Source organism: Hibiscus syriacus, unplaced genomic scaffold, assembly GCF_006381635.1.
Source record: "Hibiscus syriacus cultivar Baekdansim isolate YM2019G1 unplaced genomic scaffold, ASM638163v2 tig00110318_pilon, whole genome shotgun sequence".
In the NCBI taxonomy this organism is placed as follows: Eukaryota; Viridiplantae; Streptophyta; class Magnoliopsida; order Malvales; family Malvaceae; genus Hibiscus; species Hibiscus syriacus.
In genome coordinates, this window is record NW_024062677.1 from 18,737 (window position 1) to 39,491 (window position 20,755).

Below are 20,755 nucleotides of genomic sequence, written 5' to 3' on the forward strand. Positions count from 1 at the left end.
ACAAGATATAAGAGATTTGGCAAAAGAAGTTTTTGAGTGAATTATTGGAATAGAAGAAGTTAATGGATTTTGAAATGAAAAATGACTTGTCATCAGTCAAAATAAGAAATTCAAAGTGTTAGAAACGAATTTAGTATATGTTGACAAATTGGTAAGATTCTTGGTTTCTAAATTTAAGATAGAAAATTTGATATTAAGATGAGTTAAAGTGATATAAGTTGGCTAGAATAAGAGTGGAAAAGCTTAAAGGAAATAAAGAAGGTTATACAAGAAGAATTAAGTGAGTTTGGGTAAATTTCGTGCTTAAAATTGATTTCTGGGCTGGTGTGTATCGGTACACATTCAATAGGTACCGATACATCAAGAGTAAAATATGGGAAGATGTTCAAAGTGTACCGATACATTAAGGAGTATATCGATACCGCCTTGAACAGGAAAAACTTTCAAATATAATTTGAGTATCGATATATAGGTAGTGTATCAATACACTCCTTAAGGAATGTACCAATACCCTATAGTGTGTATCGATACACTTCAAAGGGAAAATAGAAATAAATCTTTCTTTTAGTCCAAGAAATGAAAGATTAGAGTATATCCATTGGAATACTGATATGTATCAATATATTATTGTGTAGATATCGATCGAGAGCAAGTTCATACCAGTCGACAAGTAATAAGTATCAAAGAAAAGAAATAAGATATCAGTATTGAATAGTGAGGCCAGGTGAGTGCATATGCATTGGTATATGATGTGTATGGAAAAAGACTCGCGACGAGTCTATTTCCAAAATTTGATTACATGATTTATGAATTATTAATATGGGTAATATGATTATTATGTATGCATGAATACATGAATATAGTTATATGTGATTTCATGTGAAATTGGTATATGTCATGATATGATGATAATATATAAGATATGTGACAAGATATGTGTAATACATGAAAAAGTGATAGAAGTTGTGTAATAAACCATGTTAACTGACATAAATAAATAGGTGACGAAATCAAAAAGTGAGGTTAAGTAAGTAGTATTTATTTATAAGGTAAAATTAAATTATATGAACAGATAGTATTGATAGGGAACATAAGATGACATTTTTATGTTTTAATGTAATAAAGTGAAATAAGTCCAAGGATATTGAAATATGTAAATATAGTATATGTGTTGTCATGTTGTAGTATATTACATGATTTATGTATACACATGTTAGTGGGATAAACCAGGTGAAATAGTATAAATGGTCTATGTGATTATATAAGAGTACGAAATAAGAGATAAAATAAGGAATGATATAAACATGTGACATAAGTTATAAGAATTATATAATATATATAGGTGAAGATAAGATAACTCAAGGTTAAGCTATATGATACAGTATAAGGGATTACTTAAGGAATGTTAGGAACTCAATGAGACATGACCTATATGATCTAGGTAAACATAAGAGAACAAAATATAAACTATGTAATATATGAGAAATATATGTGAACAAGATAAGACACACATGAGAAGTGTTATGACCTATGTGACACGTGAATATAAGATCATATGAAAAGTGATATGAACGATGTGAATGTGCCTATGTGAACATGTGATATGAGACTCTATGAGAGTATTACATGATATGTGATATTAATGTGTATATGTGAATGACATAAGTGACAATGCCCATGTTATGTGTTATGAGAGCTAGGGTATAGTTGGCATGCCAAGAGTCGAGGGTTCTATGTGGTCCTTCGGGACATATGTGATATGTGTTATATGTGGTCCTTCGGGACAAATTCTACGCTTCCATAGTGGGAATTATACGAGCTGTGGTGACAGAATAGTGCACAACCTCTATGTACTCACATACCTTAAGTTCTTAGTAATGTACATGGGAAACCAAAAGGAAATATAAATAAACTCGATATGATAATGCACTGTGATTTGTGTGAAGTCGTATATGTGATATATGATGTGCATGAATATAATTTTCATATGACTGGTTATATGATATTTGTATTAAGTTAATATATGAAATATGTTACAAAAACATATATGATGATATATATATATGCATGTGTGTATTTGTTATATGAAAAATTATATGTTTGTGCATGATATAAGCGTCTTAAGTGTTCATGTATTGTTATGAGTTAGAATTTCCATTATATGTTTATATTCCTCACTAATTCATCGACTTAGGTGTGAGTGTTTCGTACTTAGGTTTTGACAAGCTTATGGACCGAAGAGGAGCAAGACAGGTCAGTTTCTCCTTACCGAATGTCAGATCAGGAGATAAATGAATAATATGTATTAAGATATAGAGAATGTAGTTAGCGTGTAATTAAAGATTTGAATTGTAACCGCTCTAATAAGTTTTGTAAACTTTTTCACCTAAATTGTATAAATTATGCCTTTTGTTTTTAATAAAAGTTGGAAAGTTCGTTCTTTTGGAAAAATTAAATGTTTTGAAAAGTCAATATGATGCCTTGGACTCGTATCCGGTCGGGTATGGGTTGGGGGTTTTACATTTAATAGTATCAGAGCTAAGGTTCAGCCAATTCTAGGCTTAAACCGAAGGTAAAAGAATTTTAAAATATGTACATGCCAACACTAAGTGAATAATTTCTGATATGATAAGTGTAAGGAGTGTACTGTCTTGCTAATAGAATAAGAATAATATGATATAGTAGAAATCTGATTGTGATAGTTTTGAAGTGAAGTGAGAGGTGATATCCCTGATGGTGGTAGTAATTCACCTGCCTTGACCAGGCAGGATGAAGAGCGGACACCTTAGGGAGTGCCTTTGTAAAAGTAAAGGACTATTTTTAGAAGATTGAAACGTATTTAAATAGTGTTAGATGATCTCCACTATTCCAAAGTGGAGAAGTTAGATGAATTAGTTTAGTTACTATGCAGATGAGTGGAAGAATAGTGAACGATGTTATCATGAGAATGAAAGAAGATTCAGTAATGTGATTATTAGTTCAGAAAAGTTCGATAATAAGTATCTCGGTGATAAGTTTATCAGATATATGAAGCCGAAAGCATAATGTGTATGCAAAAGAGTATAGTTTGATAAATATAGTTAAATGTTCTGAAGCTAATTTGAATAAAAATGATGTAGATATTGTTCGGAAGAGTTTAAGAATGGGTACATCAATGATCAGTTTGTAAGACAAAGGAAGTTAGAATGTTGAGTTGAATTAAGGAAAATGTATGATGTATGAGTAAGTGATGGATTAATTTTGATTGGAAAGAATATATAAGAATGGTTTAATAAAGGGCTATGTTTTAGATTGGAAGAACTGGTGCTGACTAACAAGGTTATGTATATGGTAAGAAGATTTGAAAAGTGAAGGAAGTAAGGATTTTTCAAATAATAAGGTTTATGCAAGTAATTATAATTATCAGAGTTATATAATACAATAAAGATTGGTGATCAGAGATAAGTATAAGCGATATGAAAAGAGTATATAAGTATGAAGGAATAGATATAATATATGTTACAAGGAGATCTTGAATTGTGGAAGAGTAAAGGGATAAGGAAAATTAAATGAAAAAGTGAATTAAAGGATTAAGTATGATGAAGGTTATATGGAAGTGTAGGTTATAAGTTCGATATAGAAGTAAGAAAAGTGTGCAAGGTGATGTGAAAAGAATGTTTGAGTCCATAAAGCATATGTTTAATCATATATGATGAAGGAAATCAATTGATTTATGATCTTGAGTGATAAGAGTGAATGTTACTGTTTATATGATAAGTGACATGATATAGATTTTCAATGGTCCCAAAAGTAAGTGTACAATCAAAGAAGAGAAAATTTAAGGCAAATCATTAATTGCAATTATGAAGGGATAAAGTAGAGAAAGCAATTCAAATGTGCAGTGAAAATTCGGGGATGAATTTTCTTAAAATGAGGGGAGATTTGTAACATCCCAAAATCAGGGCTAGTGACTAAAATGTAAATTTTGTGCTTAATTTTGAAGTAAGTTAAAAGTTTAGGGACTTAAATGAAATATTCAGGTATTGGATTAAATGGTAATTATGGAAGCATTGATAGGTAATATGGTAAATTAGCTTAAAGGATATTTTATCTCCCTTATTTATAGAGATAATACGTGGGGATGGGGAGAATTATCTAGAAAGCTTACTTCTTCTTCTTCTTATTCCTTCTTCACGCTGGCTTACATTTTAAAGGTAAGTTTGATTTTAGCTTTGATTTCTTGAATTTTTAAGTTGATTTTGAGTCTTTGGGGATTATATAAGCTTAATAAAAGCTTATATAAGCTTAAAACTCAAGAATGAACAAGATATAAAAGATTTGGTAAAAGAAGTTTTTGTGTGAATTATTGGAATATAAGAAGTTAATGGATTCTGAAATGAAAATTGACTTGTCATAAGTCAAAATAAGAAATTAAAGTGTTAAACAAATTTAGAACATGTTGATAAATTGGTAAGATTCTTGGTTTCTAAATTTAAGATAGAAGATTGGATATTAAGATGAGTTAATGTGATATAAGTTGGCTAGAATAAGAGTATATAAGTTTAAAGGACATAAAGGAGGTTATATAAGAAGAATTAAGTGAGTTTGGGTAAATTTTCGTGCTTAAAATTGATTTCTGGGCTGGTGTGTATCGGTACACATTCAATAGGTACTGATACATCAAGAGTAAAATCTGGGAAGATGTCCAAAGTGTACTGATACATTAAGGAGTGTATCGATACCCCCTTGAATAGGAAAAACTTTCGAATATAATTTGAATATCAATACACAGGTAGTGTATCGATACACTCGTTAAGGAATGTACCTGATAACTCCGTAAAAATGTCACATTTTGGGACCTTTTCACTTAAGTTATTGAATGTCTTAGAGCTCATTTAGAACCACATAGATGTATTTAGGAGCATATAGTTTTATGTGGTGGAATTAGGTTTGTCGCGGCATTTTAACATGTCATCAGTGCTACCTTATGGGGAAGGTGTTTGCTTAATGATGTGCAGGATTTGAGAGCAAGGAAAAGAAAAAGGAAAATGTCGTGGCATAAAGAGATTGTTGAGCAGAATAAAAATGCCGAGTTGGATTGGCATTTTGAGAGCGAACAAAATGAAAGAAGATATTTTTGGAGCCAACTGTACCTATTTTCACGGGATCTCTGACCATGACCGAGAAATCCGCCTGAATCAGTGATGTCTGTCAGGTGCTTAGTCAACCATCCAGGCTGGACCATTGCCAGCTGCCCAGCAGTACCACTGCCAGCTCTGCCCGATCCTCACGTGAATTAAGCATGATTTGGGGTATCTTTGGAATTTTGACACAAATCTTTAGGGTTTTCCCCCCTATAAATAGAGGATGAAGTCACAATGTTATGCACTTTGGTTCCACGCCATTTTGAGCTTAAAAGTTAAAGAGAGAAGGTCTTACCTTTCTCCGTCAATCCTACTTACCGTGGCATTTCTCCGTTACAAGCTTGAAGGAGTGACGTTCTAAGTCATCCGATAGGAGCTAGTTCGCTGGGGGCAGTTCGTGGTGGCCGAGGGAAGCTCCGGCAGTGCACGTCGAAGGCTTTTTCTCATTCCCTTAGTTCTTTGCTTTCATATTTTGTTATTGGGTTATAAGGAACGAATGAAACTTGACTTGTGCTTGTTTATTTCGAACCCCACCATGAATTAATCCTATTTTGTGGGAGTTCGCTTGGATGTTTAAGTTTTTATTTCAATGAATGGTTACTTTTCTAGGTAGTAACTAGGCCTAATCCACCTTAGAGATAAGGCTAGGATTTCATTCGACTAAAAGGAGTTGTGCAAGAACGATAGGTTAGATGTTAATGCTGCCGCAAAAAGGTATTGCCGAGACATATCCTGTTATCTGGACCAATAGGATCACTGTAGGGGTTTTCGCCAATCGGTTTTGCCAGAGCATCTTGAATATGTTGAGTCCCTTACTAGAGATAGCATATAGTACCTTAGTATTCTCTGTTGGAAAGGAGAGGCATAGAGATAAAATCATTCAGAGAAGTAGACTTATATTTTTCTTAGTGACTCCCATCACTCATTCCCAAAGCAGCTTGTCCAGTGAGAAAGCTAAAGTCCTATATTTTAAATCTCGTATTTACATTTTATTTTACCTTGACATTTCAATATGTTCGCATGCATCACAATATAATTTGTCACGACATATCCATTTGCTACCTCACTACCACCATTCTATTTCCACATCAGACATTCCATTTTGCTACAACATTCTCATTTGTACATATCATCACTAACTTTACTTAGGTGACAAAGTAAAGTGCCATGACAAACTTATTTGATTTCCCTCAATCCCTGTGGAGAACAATACTGACTCATCACTGTATTACTTGTTCGATTGTGTATACTTGCACATATTTCCACACTATTTATAGTACTCATAAAAAGCGAACAAGTTTTTGGCGCCGTTGTCGGGGATTGGCAAACTGGAAGTTAATTTGTTTTGTCAAAGCATTTTTATTTTACTTGCTTATTTTTTATAGCTTTGCTTTTTGCTTTCTTTATCTATTTCAGGTTTTTCGCGATGTATGACCAGAAGACATTCGAACGAGCCATTAGAACCGGTTGAACCTAAGATCAAGAGGATTTTTAGGCAAAGAAGACGTGCTCAACGTGCAAATATGTATCAAATGGGAAATCAAGCCATTATTCATAAGGAAGATCATAATGTCGGGGCAATTCCAAATGCTGGGAATGCAGCCAGACCTCGCGCCATTCGTGATCACTTAAACCCGATCTTAGATGACTTAAATCCTAGAATAGTGGCGCCAGAAATTCAGGCAGCCCACTTCGAGCTCAAACCTTTCATGTTCAATATGCTGAATTTTATAGGGCAATTCGGGGGCATGCCAAATGAAGATGCCAGTCAACATATTCGTAACTTCTTGGAGGTTTGCGATTCATTTTTCCAACAAGGAGTGCACGAAGATGTTTTGAAACTAAAGTTATTTTCTTATTCTCTGCGTGACCGAGCAAGGGCTTGGTGTAGTGGTGTTACAGCGGGTTAAATGGAGTCGTGGACTGATCTGTGCAAAAAAAATTTACTGCGGTATAATCCTCCGAATATGAACACCTAACTGAGGAACGACATTGCTTCCTTTTGTTAGGTTGATGACAAGTCGATGTATGAATGCTGGGATCGATACAAGGCATTGTTTCGCAAATGTTTGAATCATGGTTTTGAAGATTGGACGCAAGTGGTGATGTTCTATAATGGAGTAAATGCACCCACGAGGATGATGCTAGATGCCTCAGCAAATGGGACGTTACTTGACAAATCACCAGCAGAAGCATTTGACATTCTGGACAGGATTGCCACCAACGATTATCAGTTTCCATCCACAAGGCTTGGACTTGGGTGCAAATCACATGGAGCTTTCGAGTTAGACTCTAAGGATAACGTGTCCGCCCAACTTGCTGCTATCACCAACATGTTGAAGAATCTGCAAAGGCCAAGTGAGGTGAGAGAAGTGAAGGCAACCTATTCAGCTTGTTTATTATGCCACGACAATCACAATGAGAGTGACTGCCCGACCAATCAAGAATCCATCAACTACGTAGGTAATTTTAATCGAGGCAACAATAACCCCTATTCCAACACGTATAATCCTGGATAGCGTCACCATCCAAACTTTTCGTGGGGAAATCAAGGAATCAGTAATGCTCATCAACCAGCTCGGCAGCAGAATTTCAATGACTCCCAGGGATTTCAATCGAATATGCCATGGCATAATTTCAACAAGAGAGGACCATCTTCATCTAACGCCAGTTCCTTGGAGGCCACAATGCAAGAGTTCATAGCAACAACAAAGACCATGCGACCTCCATCAAAAACCAAGGAGCCTTGCTTCAGAGCCATAGTTTGTCATTAAGGGCACTGGAGAGTCAGGTTAGTCAAATTGCTGCGGTATTACAAAAATACAGACCAGGACATTTACCGAGTGACACTAAAGTCACCAAACCTCATGGCAAGAAGAGCTGCAATTCCTAACTCTCCGAAGTGGTACAAAAAGTAATGTTGAAGATAAGTTTGGGGGAAGACCGACGGATGATTCACCCCTTGTAATCGTTCAAGTTGAGCAAGAAGTGTTGGAAGAAGCACCAGAGGAAAAGTACAAGACTGAGGATTCATCAAGTAAAGAAACAGATGGGGAAAACAAAAATGCCAAGGCAAATTCTGTTCCCACCCCGTTAGTACAGGAAGCCAGACCCCCACCTCCTTTTCCATAAAGACTGAAAAAGCATAACGAGGATATTCAATTCAAAAAGTTTATTGACATTTGGAGTCAACTTCAAATCAATGTTCATTTTTTGAAGGTTATGGAACAAATGCCTACATATGATAAGTTCCTCAAGGAGATTGTGACCAAGAAAAGAAAGGTTAAGCAGTACAAGACAATTGCCACGACAAAAGAATTTTGTTCTTCCTTAAGCAAGCTGCAACCAAAGAGACATGATCCAGGCAGTTTTATCATCCCATGTTCAATAGGAGACAAATTTGTTGGAAAGGCACTATGTGACCTTGGCTCAAGTGTAAACTTGATGCCTAATTCAATTTTCGTAAAGCTTGGGATAGGAAATGCGAGACCCACATATGTCATTTTGCAATTAGCCGAACATTCACATGTGCATCCTGAAGGGCGAATTGAAGATGTCATCGTAAGGGTTGACAAGTTCATTTTTCCTATCGATTTCCTGATTCTGGATTGTGAGGTCGATGCCACATCACCCATCATTCTAGGGAGACCCTTCTTAGTAACCAATTGTATTCTCATAGACTGCGAGAGAGGAGAGCTGACTATGCGAGTGGTCGATCAACATGTCACTGTGAACGTCTTCCGATCTCTCAAGTACATGGATGATACTGAAGAATGCCAGAGCATTTTAGAAGTGGATACAATAATAACAAAAAAAAACAGATCAATTTTGCTAGAATAATTTCATTCAGCTGGGACCTGATGAGGGGCTAGTGGAAGACTTAAAGGCCGGAGAGCCTAATGATTTTTCATCCGAGGAACAACAGGCTAGCTTCCTTAAAGTTAGCCTAGGTACGCGTTTTGAACCTCTTAATTTCGAAGAGTTTGTTCCTCCCAAGCCTTCATTACAGCATGCTCGTACCCTAGAACTTAAAAATTTTCCATAGCATCTTAAATATGCTTATATGGGTAGTAATGAAACTTTACCTCTGATTATTTCCTCTGCCTTCACTCCTAACCAAGAATCAAGTTTGTTAAGTATTTTGTCACAACATAAGAAAGCGTTAGGCTGGACGATGGCAGATCTCAATAGAATAAGTCCAACAATATATGCATAAAATCCTGCTGGAAGAATGTCACAGCAAATCCATAGAGCTACAGCGCAGACTAAATCCAATCATTAAGCAAGTTTTGATGAAGGAGATTCTCAAATGGCTTGACGCTGGCATAATATACCCTATTTCTGATAGTTCTTGGGTGAGTCCCGTTCAATGTGTGCCAAAGAAGGGAGGCATAACTGTGGTGACGAGTGAGGACAACGAGTTGATACATACTCGCACGGTCACAGGGTGGCGGATTTGCATAGACTACTACAAGCTCAACAAGGCTACCAAGAAGGATCACTTCCCTTTGCCGTTCATCAATCAAATGCTGGATTGACTTGCTGGCAAGGCATTTTATTGTTTCTTGGACGGATACTCGGGGTATAATCAGATTTCCATCGCACCGGAGGACCAAGAGAAGACAACATTCACGTGTCCCAATGACACGCATGCTTTTCGAAGAATGCCTTTTGGACTCTGTAATGCCCCAACAACTTTTCAGCACTGCATGCAAGCCATATTTTCAGACATGGTTGACGACTTTATGGAAATTTTTATGGATAATTTTTCTGTTTCTGGAGATGACTTTCAAAAATGCCTCGGCAATTTGGCAAATGTACTGAAGCAGTGCGAGGAGGTCGATCTCGCACTGAATTGGGAAAAATGCCACTTCATGGTAACCAAGGGCATTGTTATTGGCCATAAAATTTTTGCAAAGGGCATTGAGGTGGACAAAGAAAAGATCGAGGTGATCGAGAAGTTACCCCTACCAAATTCTGTCAAGGGCATTCGGAGTTTCCTTGGACATGTTGGATTTTATCAGAGATTCATCAAGGACTTCTCCATAATATCCAACCACTTATGCACCCTACTACAACAGAACCAACCATTCGTGTTCGATCAGAAATGTCACGGTGCATTCAAAGAGCTGAAACAAAAACTTATCTCTGCACCGATCGTGGTTCCTCCAGATTAGACATCACCATTTGAGTTGATGTGTGATGCAAGTGATTTTGCCGTGGGAGCTATACTTTGGCAACGTAAATGTAAAATTTTTCATGTTATATATTATGCTAGCCGTACCATGAATGAGGCACAATTGAACTATACTACTACTGAGAAAGAATTACTTGCTATGGTATTTTCATTTGACAAGTTTAGCCATACTTGATAGGAACAAAGGTCATAGTTCACAACGATCATTCAGTTATAAAATACTTAGTGAACAAAAAAGATGCCAAGCCTAAACTTATTAGGTGGATATTACTCTTGCAAGAATTTGACTTAGAGGTAATCGATAGGAAAGGTACTGAAAACCAGGTTGTAGACCATTTATCTAGGCTAGAAAACATTTCAGAATGCCATGACATTTTTTATATTAAGGAAGAATTCCCTGATGAGAAAATTTTATATTCCACGGCAATTGCGTGGTACGCTAACCTTGTTAATTTTCTTGTTAGTGGTGTTTTCCCTTATGAATTGAACAGTTGGGGCAAGAAGAAGTTTCTGCATGATGCCAAGTTCTATTTTTGGGACGAGCCATACTTATTCAGGCAATGTGTCGATCAAATGATTCGACGGTGTGTCCCTGAAGAGGAGCAATGCGATATCTTATACCATTGCCACTCCGCAACATGTGGAGGACATTTTGGAGGTGCGAGGACTGTTGCAAAGGTCCTCCAATCAGGCTTCTATTGGCCATCACTATTTAAGGATGCCCACGCATTTTGCAAAGCGTGCAATAGATGCCAGCGCACTGGAAACATTTCCAGACGAAACGATATGCCGCTGCAAAATATTTTGGAGATAAAACTCTTTGATGTTTGGGGCATTGATTTCATGGGACTGTTCTCATATTCTTTTGGAGATTTATACATTTTGCTTGCTGTGGACTACGTGTCTAAGTGGGTTGAAGCAATTGCCACACCGAGGAATGACTCTAAGACAGTACTCAAGTTCCTTCACAAGAATATCTTCACGCGAGTTGGAGTACCAAGGGCCATCATCAGCGATGAGGGCACCCATTTTGACAATAAGCTAATTGCCAAGGCATTACAGAAATACAGAGTATGACATAAAATTGCCACGACATATCACCCACAAACGAATGGGCAAACTGAAGTGTCCAACCGAGAAGTCATGCAAATCCTTAAGAATATGGTAAACCCTCGAAGGAAAGATTGGTCCCTAAAACTCGATGAAGCACTCTGGGCCTATAGGACGACATTCAAAACACCTCTGGGAATGTCGCCCTTCAAGATGGTATATGGAAAAGCCTGCCACTTACCAGTTGAGCTAGAACACAAGGCATACTGGGTGATAAAGAACTAAACTTTGACGCGCAACTCGCTGGGGAGAAACGATTTCTCGATCTGAATGAAGTGGAGGAGTTTCGAGTGCAAGCATATGAAAATGCCAAGCTCTACAAGGAAAAAACCAAGAAGTGGCATGACAAAATGCTTTTGTCACGACATTTTCATATTGGCCAGAAAGTGCTTCTGTTTAACTCTAAGCTCAAACTCTTTCCAGGCAAACTGAAGTCACGATGGTCGGGACCATTCGAAGTCCACCATGTTTACCCGTACGACGCTGTTGATATCAAGAACATGGACGATATGTCCATCTTTAAAGTCAATGGCCAGCGCCTGAAGGCTTACCAATGAGTCTCACCATTGCGTGACAAGACTGCACTTCTCTTGCATGAAGTTGATACTGGCCCAACATCTTAAGGATGCCGTGATATTTTAGTTTTACTCCTGTGCATAAATAAATGGTTATTTTGTTACTGTTTTTATTCAGTTTCCTTTTAATTTACTATTTTTTTTATTTACAAGGTTAGAGTCCATCCAGATTTTAATCGTACCAGCATCGAATTCTGAGCATTCGAGCCCCACACAATTACGAAAGCGCACATGTCGTACGACCGCCACACCACCACAAGTATGAAGTCAAGGTACCTTGCATTGCATTGTATTTCATAGCATGTAGTCTAGTTTTACTTAGTTTTTATTTAGCATTAAGGACAATGCTTCTCTCAAGTTTGGAGGAGGTAGGGTTCTTAAATCATTGCATGATAGTATTAATAGAATGAATATGCCATGACATTAGTAAGTGGTTGAATTGGTTTTCTGGAATAAATTAAGGATGCCCGATGATGATGAATTTTTATGGCTATGATAGAATGTATATGACTATTGAGGATGATAGAACCAACTCTAGGACTTGCTTCTTTGAAACCCTTGAATACACGATTGTATGTTTTTCATGCTTAAAGAACTTAGAAATTTTTTATAAGAGAATTCTTGCGTGTCTTGGCATAAACGATGAAAACCCCACTTTATAAAAAAATGAAGTTGTGAATAAATGCTTTGACATATCTGTAGAGGGACACTCCGCTATGCCATGACATTTCCTGGAAACTACAAAAAAAATAAATGGAATCTATGGTATATGAGTGAATGAAAGTAGTCACGGGATGACTCTACTTGACTAGCTTGGGGGTGGAAGGTATTATCCCTTTCACCTATAGTGTGGGATGGTAGGTGTGATGGGCTGATTCCCCTCGTAGCAGTGTTAAAAAAAGAAAAAAAAACAAAAAGGAAAAGAAAATAATGTGGGAGTAAACTTGTAAATGTCACGGCAATACAAGAAAGCTTGCATAGAAAATTTTTAGGTTTGTTAAGCATGGACTGGATACAAACACGCACAAACCCACAAAAAGAATCTTGCCCTAGGGGACAGTACTTGATTTCTCAAACTAGTCTAGCATGTTGAAGCCAAATGTTCTAAGGGTTGAAATTCTATCCCATATAACTATTCTGCTTCTGAACTTGCCATAGTATTTTCATTTTGCTTAATACTATCCATTGGTTGAGGACAAGCAATAGCTTAAGTTTGGGGGTGTGATAACTCCGTAAAAAGGTCATATTTGGGACCTTTTCACTTAAGTTATTGACTGTCTAAAAGCTCATATAAGATCATATAGATGCATTTAGGAGTATAAGGTTGCATGTGGTGAAATTTTGTTTGCCGTGGCATTTTATTTTGTAATCAGTTCTGCTTTATGGGGAAGGTGTTTGTTTGATGATGTGCAGGAATTGAGAGCAAGGAAAAGAAAAAGGAAAATGCCATGGCATAAGGATATTGCTGAGCAGAATGAAAATACCGAGTTGGATTGGCATTTCGAGAGCGAACAAAATGAAAGAAGATATTTTTGGAGCCAGGTGTCCCTATTTTCACGGGATCTCTAACTATGACCGAGAAATCCGCCTGAATCAGTGTTGCTTTTCGGGTGCTCAGTCAACCATCTAGGTTGAACCATTGCCAGCTGCCCAACAGGATCACTACCAACTATGTCCGATCATCACGTGAATTAAGCATGATTTGGGGTATCTTTGGAATTTTGACACAAATCTTTAGGGTTTTTCTCCCCCTATAAATAGAGGATGAAGCCACAGTGGAAAGAGGACTTTTACAAGCCGCCAAGAGCCTAAAATTTCAGAGAGAAAGTTCTCCGCCAATCCAATTTGCCATGGTATTTCTCCATAGACAGGCTTGAGAGAGTGGCGTTCTAAGCATCCGAGAGGAGCTAGTTCGCTGGGAGCAGTTTGTGATGGCCGAGGGAAGCTCCGACAGTGTATATTGAAGGCTTTTTCTCCTCCCCTTAGATCTTTGCTTTTATATTTTATTATTCGGGTTGTAAGGAATGAATGATATTTGCTTTGTACTTGGTTATTTCGATCCCTACCATGAACTAATCTTATTTGGTGGGAGTTCGCTTGGATGTTTAAGTTTTTATTTCAATGAATGGTTGTTTTTCTATGCTTTATTCTGTTTTGTTTATGATATTTAATGCCTTAAGGTTGTAGGAGCTACGAGAGTAGCCTTTCCTTAGGAGGTTCTTAGGGTTTGAGAGAATACCTTGGAAAAATATCCTTAATATTCAAGAGAAACTAGGGAGGAACTACATAAACAAAGGGTTCTAGGTAGTAAATAGGCCTAATCCACCTTAGAGATAAGGCTAGGATTTTATTCGACTAAAAGGAGTTGTGTAAGAATGATAGGTTAGATGTTAATGCTGCCGTAAAAAGGTATTGCCGAGATATATCCTGTTATCTGGACCAATAGGATCACTGTAGGGGTTTACGCCAATCGGTTTTGCCAGGGCATCTTGAATCTGTCGAGTCTCTTACTAGAGATATCATAGGGAACCTTAGTATTCTCTGTCAGGGACTCGACAGATTCAAGATGCCCTGGCAAAACCGATTGGCGTAAACCCCTACGGTGATCCTATTGGTCCAGATAACAGGATATGTCTCGGTAATACCTTTTTACGGCATCATTAACATCTAACCTATCGTTCTTACACAACTTCTTTTAGTCGAATAAAATCCCAGCCTTATCTCTAAAGTGGATTAGTCCTAATTACTACCTAGAACCCTTTGTTTATATAGTTCCTCCCTAGTTTCTCTCGAATATTAAGGATATTTTGCCAAGGTATTCTCTCGAACCCTAAGAACCTCCTAAGAAAATGCTACTCTCGTAGCTCATACAACCTTAAAGCATTAAATATCATAAACAAAACAGAATAAAGCATAGAAAAACAACCATTCATTGAAATAAAAACTTAAACATCCAAGCGAACTCCCACAAAATAGGATTAGTTCATGGTGGGGTTCGAAATAACCAAGCACAAAGCAAATATCATTCGTTCCTTACAACCCGAATAACAAAATATAAAAGCAAAGTTCTAAGGGGAGGATAAAAAGCCTTCAGCGTGAACTGCCGGAGCTTCCCTCGGCCACCACGAACTGCTCCCAGCAAACTAGCTCCTCTCGGATGCTTAGAACGCCACTCCCTCAAGCCTGTCAATGGAGAAATTCCACGATAAATTGGATTGGCGGAGAACTTTCTCTCCGAATTTTTAGACTCTTGGCGGCTTGTAAAAGTCCCCTTTCTATTGTGGCTTCATCCTCTATTTATAGGGGAGAAAACCCTAAAGATTTATGTCAAAATTCTAAAGATACCCCAAATCATGCTTAATTCACGTGATGATCGGGTAGAGCTGGCAATGATCCTGTTGGGCAGCTGACAATGGTCCAACCTGGATGGTTGACTGAGCACCCGACAAGCAGCACTGATTCAGGCGGATATCTCGGTCATGGTCAGAGATCCTGTGAAAATAGGGACAACTGACTCCAAAAATATCTTCTTTCATTTTTTTCGCTCTCGAAATGCCAATCCAACTCGGCATTTTCATTCTGCTCAGCAATATCTTTATGCCACGACATTTTCCTTTTTCTTTTCCTTGCTCTCAAATCATGCACATCATCAAACAAACACCTTCCCCATAAAGTAGCACTGATTACAAAATAAAATGCTCATATATACTTCAAAATTTCACCACATGCAACTATATACTCCTAAATGCGTCTATATGATCCTATATGAGCTTTTAGATAATCAACAACTTAAGTGAAAAGGTCTCAAATATGACCTTTTTACGGAGTTATCAGTAATGATACCCTATAGTGTGTACCGATACACTTCAAAGGAAAAATAGAAATATATATTTCCTTTAGTCCAAGAAATGATAGATTAGAGTATATCAATTGGAATATTGATATGTACCAATATATGATTATGTAGATATCGATCGAGAACAAGTCCAGACCAGTTGACAAGTAATAAGCATCAAGGAAAAGAAATAAGATATCAGTATTGAATAGTGAGGTCAGGTGAGTGCATATGCATTGGTATATGATGTGTATGGAAAAAGACTCGTGATGAGTCTATTTCCAATATTTGATTGCATGATTTATGAATTGTTAATATGGGTAATATGATTATTATGTATGCATGAATACATGAATATAGTTATATGTGATTTCATGTGAAATTGGTATATGTAATGATATGATGATAATATATAAGATATGTGACAAGATATGTGTAATACATGAAAAAGTGATAGAAGTTGTGTAATAAACCATGTGAACTGACATAAATAAATAGGTGACGAAATCAAAAAGTGAGGTTAAATAAGTAGTATTTATTTATAAGGTAAAATGAAATTATATGAATAGATAGTATTGATAGGGCACATAAGATGACATTTCTATGTTTTAATATAATAAAGTGAAATAAGTCCAAGGATATTGAAATATGTGAATATAATATATGTATTGTCATGTCGTAGTATATTACATGATTTATGTATACACATGTTAGTGGGATAAACCAGGTGAAATAGTATAAATGATCTATGTGATTATATAAGAGTACGAAATAATAGATAAAATAAGGAATGATATGAACATGTGACATAAGTTATAAGAATTATATAATATATATAGGTGAACATAAGATAACTCAAGGGTAAGCTATATGATACGGTATAAGGGATTACTCAAGGAAGGTTAGGAACTCAATGAGACATGACCTATATGATCTAGGTAAACATAAGAGAACAAAATATAAACTATGTAATATATGGGAAATATATATGAACAATATAAAACATACATGTTGATATGAACACATGAGAAGTGTTATGAGCTATGTGATACATGAATATAAGATCATATGAAAAGTGATATGAACGATGTGAATGTGCCTATGTGACATGTGAACATGTGATATGAGACTCTATGAGAGTATTACATGATATGTGATATTAATGCGTATATATGAATGACATAAGTGACAATGCCCATGCTATGTGTTATGAGAGATAGGTATAGTTGGCATGCCAAGAGTCGAGGGTTCTATGTGGTCCTTCGGGACATATATGATATGTGTTTTATGTGGTCCTTTGGGACATAGTGGTCCTTCGGGATAAATTCTACGCGCCTCTAGTGGGAATTATACGAGCTGTGGTGACAGCATAGTGCACAACCTCTATGTACTCACATACCTTAAGTTCTCAGTAATGTACATGGGCAACCAAAAGATAATATAAATAAACTTGATATGATAATGCGTTGTGATTTGTGTGAAGTGGTATATGTGATATATGATGTGCGTGAATATAATTTTCATATGACTGGTTATATGATATCTGTATTAAGTTAATATATGATGGTATATATATATATATGCATGTGTGTATTTGTTATATGAAAAATTATATGTTTGTGCATGATATAAGCGTCTTAAGTGTTCATGCATTGTTATGAGTTAGAATTTCCATTATATGTTTATATGCCTCACTAAGTCATCGATTTAGCGTGTGAGTGTTTCACACGTAGCTTTTGACAAGCTTATGGATCGAAGAGGAGCAAGACATGTCAGTTTCTCCTTACCGAATGTCAGATCAGAAGATAAATGAATAATATGTATTAAGATATAGAGAATGCAGTTGTAATGTAATTAAAGATTTGAATTGTATCCGCTCTGATAAGTTTTGTAAACTTTTTCACCTAAATTGTATAAATTATGCCTTTTGTTTTTAATAAAAGTTGGAAAGTTCGTTCTTTTGGGAAAAAGTAAATGTTTTGAAAAGTCAATGTGACGCATCGGACTCGTATCTGGTCGGGTACGGGTTGGGGGGTGTTACAATACAATTATGGGGAACTGCATATGGTGTATGGGTGGAGGATGTTCATGTGATTTAAATTAACTACATAATCATTTTTACAATATTCTACTCGATCATGATTTTGATATTATAGGGTACTGCTAAATCTGATTTATATTGAATACTGTATGGGTAGGAGTCTGGAGTACGGAGGTCCAACTCTGATCAAGCTGGTAATTTCTTATGGACCTAAGGTGACCTTTGAGTAGGCCCATAGGCCCTAAGGTACTCCCTTAGGGTGGCTCATTTGCTTTGTGCTTAGGGTAAGCTCTTATAGATACAGTTACAGGAAACTACATATGGAGTATTCGGATGGAAGATATTATAGTGATTTTAAAAAAGATTCAAAAATAAAAATACGTTAACATGATAATCGAACAAATGACATGGATCTAGAGATGCGACGTCAAATATGATCATTGAAAATATACATACATGAGAGTAAATAAGATTATCTATCATTTTTATTAAAAAAAGAAAGAAAGAAAATTAATAATAAAAAAACACAAGGGTAAGAGAGGGAAATAAAAAAAGGAAAAAAACAATTAATCAACTTAAGATTAATATTGTTGTTAAAAAAGTATAAAAAATTAAAAAAATAATATAAGGGGAAAAGAGAAAGAAGACGGTTTTATAATATTATAAATTTTTTAATATTAAATAATTAACCAAACTATAGTAATGTGCGTAAATAATTACACATGACATTATATAAAACAAATCAATGAAACATTATTGTACATGTGTGTGTATCTGTGGCTAAAAATACCTAGAAATTTCCAAGCATGGGCAGATGAGTTAAATAACAAAAACGACGAGAAGATAGCTGAAAAGTTTAGAATGAAAATGAACAACTTTTGGTCATATTCATCTGGGTCCAAAACACACGTGGGTCTATCTATTCAAACCCGTGTCCAAAAATTTTCATGATAGATGGTACACATGGTTCTACTTAAAATTCGGTTAAAAAAATAGGAAAATATGAGTGTTGAAAAATTAAGTTGGGATTTAAATTATTTGTTACAATATTTTTGAAATTTCTCGTACTCTTATTTTGAGTTCTATAAAATAAAATTAATAATTAGAACTCGTCAAGTCTACATAATGAACTATATTTTTTAATATATTATATGAAATTCATCATGAGGGTATGACAAGTTCGACGTGTATTGTAATAAATAATATAAATCACACAATAAAATTTTAACAATTTCATTTTTTAAATTTTTATTCGACGCTCATAATATTTCTAAAATTTAATAGAAAATATCCTATAAATAAAGTAATGCTTTTAAAAAGATTAATAAATAAAATTTCAAATAATTAATCATTTATATATTATGTTTTTAAATAGTTTAGACCAATTACAATATAATATAGGTTCATAAAATTTCTTAGTTATTGACAACATACATATATAATACAAATATAATTATTTAAATTCAAAATTTCTAAAAAATCAACACTCCCTTTTACACCAAGTCTTTTTAATAAATTCATATTTATTTTTCTTTATAATTATAAAATAAAATTATTATAAAACAATAAATGAAAATTAAATATACACAAAACGGCTAATTCTTTTGTGGGATCAAAACAAAAAAAAAGGAAAATTAAAAATACACTCCTTTCTCTAAAACATATTTTTCAAATACAAATTTTATTTAATATTATTTATAGTTCTAAAAGTATTTTTACATTCAAATTAATAAAAAAAATTATCTTAAAATTTTAATATCAATTAAAATAAGGGGAAGGTATATAAATAGTTCCTGAACTTTTAGGGTGTTTATATTTTGGTCATCCAACTTTTAAAACTTGTAATATTGTCATCAAACTTGCATTTTGGTCATCCTTGTTGTTGTCTTCCTTTAGTTAGGGTTGACGTGGCAGATACCTCCCGTTATCTTCTTCTTATTCTTCGTGAAGATGTTGAAAAACCTCAACATAGTTGAATTACGAAGTGATGGTGAGCAAAACCAAGATTTACTTCGCCATGGAACTCGTCCGCGACATATAACTCTTCATGAAAGTCGCCAATGGCTACCTCGAGGAAGAAACGATGAGAGTTTACTTCCAACAGTTGATTTCCGCAGTCGATTTCTGTCACAACCGCATCGTTTACCACCGCGACTTGAATTTGGAGATTCTACTGTTGGACGAAGATGGGAACTTGAAAGTTACGAATTTTGGTCTCAGTGCTTTCACCGAACACTTGAAACAAGATGGGTTGTTACACACGAGTTGTGGAATGCCGACTTATGTCGCCCCCTATGTCATCGGGAAGAAAGGATATAATGGTTCTAAAGTGGATATTTGGTTTTGCAACGTTATCTTTTATGTTATTCTCAATGGATTCGTTCCTCTTCAAGATGATAACTTGATCGACATGTATAGAAAAAATTATAGAGGAAATTTCAACTGTCCGCCATGGTTTTCACCTGAAGCTGGTCGGTTAATCACTAAGCTTTTAGACCTGAATCCGAAAACCCGAATCACCATCCCCAAGATCTTAGACTCATCACGGTTTAAAAAAAACAAAACCCAAAATCATTAAATCCAAGGAAGAGTTTGAATTTGAATGTTTCAACGAGGACAAATCGTCGAAGTCGGAAACTTTGAACGCATTCCACATAATTTCTCTATCGGAGGGATTCGATTTGTCGTCGATGTTCAAGAAGAAAAAGAGAGAAGAGAAACGCAAACTGTGATACGTGACGACGAAGCCGACAAACAATGTGATGTGCTCAGTTGGAGCAAGAATAAGAATAAAAAGATAACGGGAGGTAATTGCCACATCAACCCTAACAAACGGAAGGTAACAACAATGATTTTATTGAAAATAAACTAAAA

The 20,755-nt window shown here is 35.7% G+C and overlaps 1 pseudogene; it reads left to right on the forward strand.

The window, feature by feature from the left end:
- Window positions 1-19,831: 19,831 nt before the first annotated feature.
- Window positions 19,832-20,613, forward strand: LOC120117094 (annotated as a pseudogene).
- Window positions 20,614-20,755: the final 142 nt, after the last annotated feature.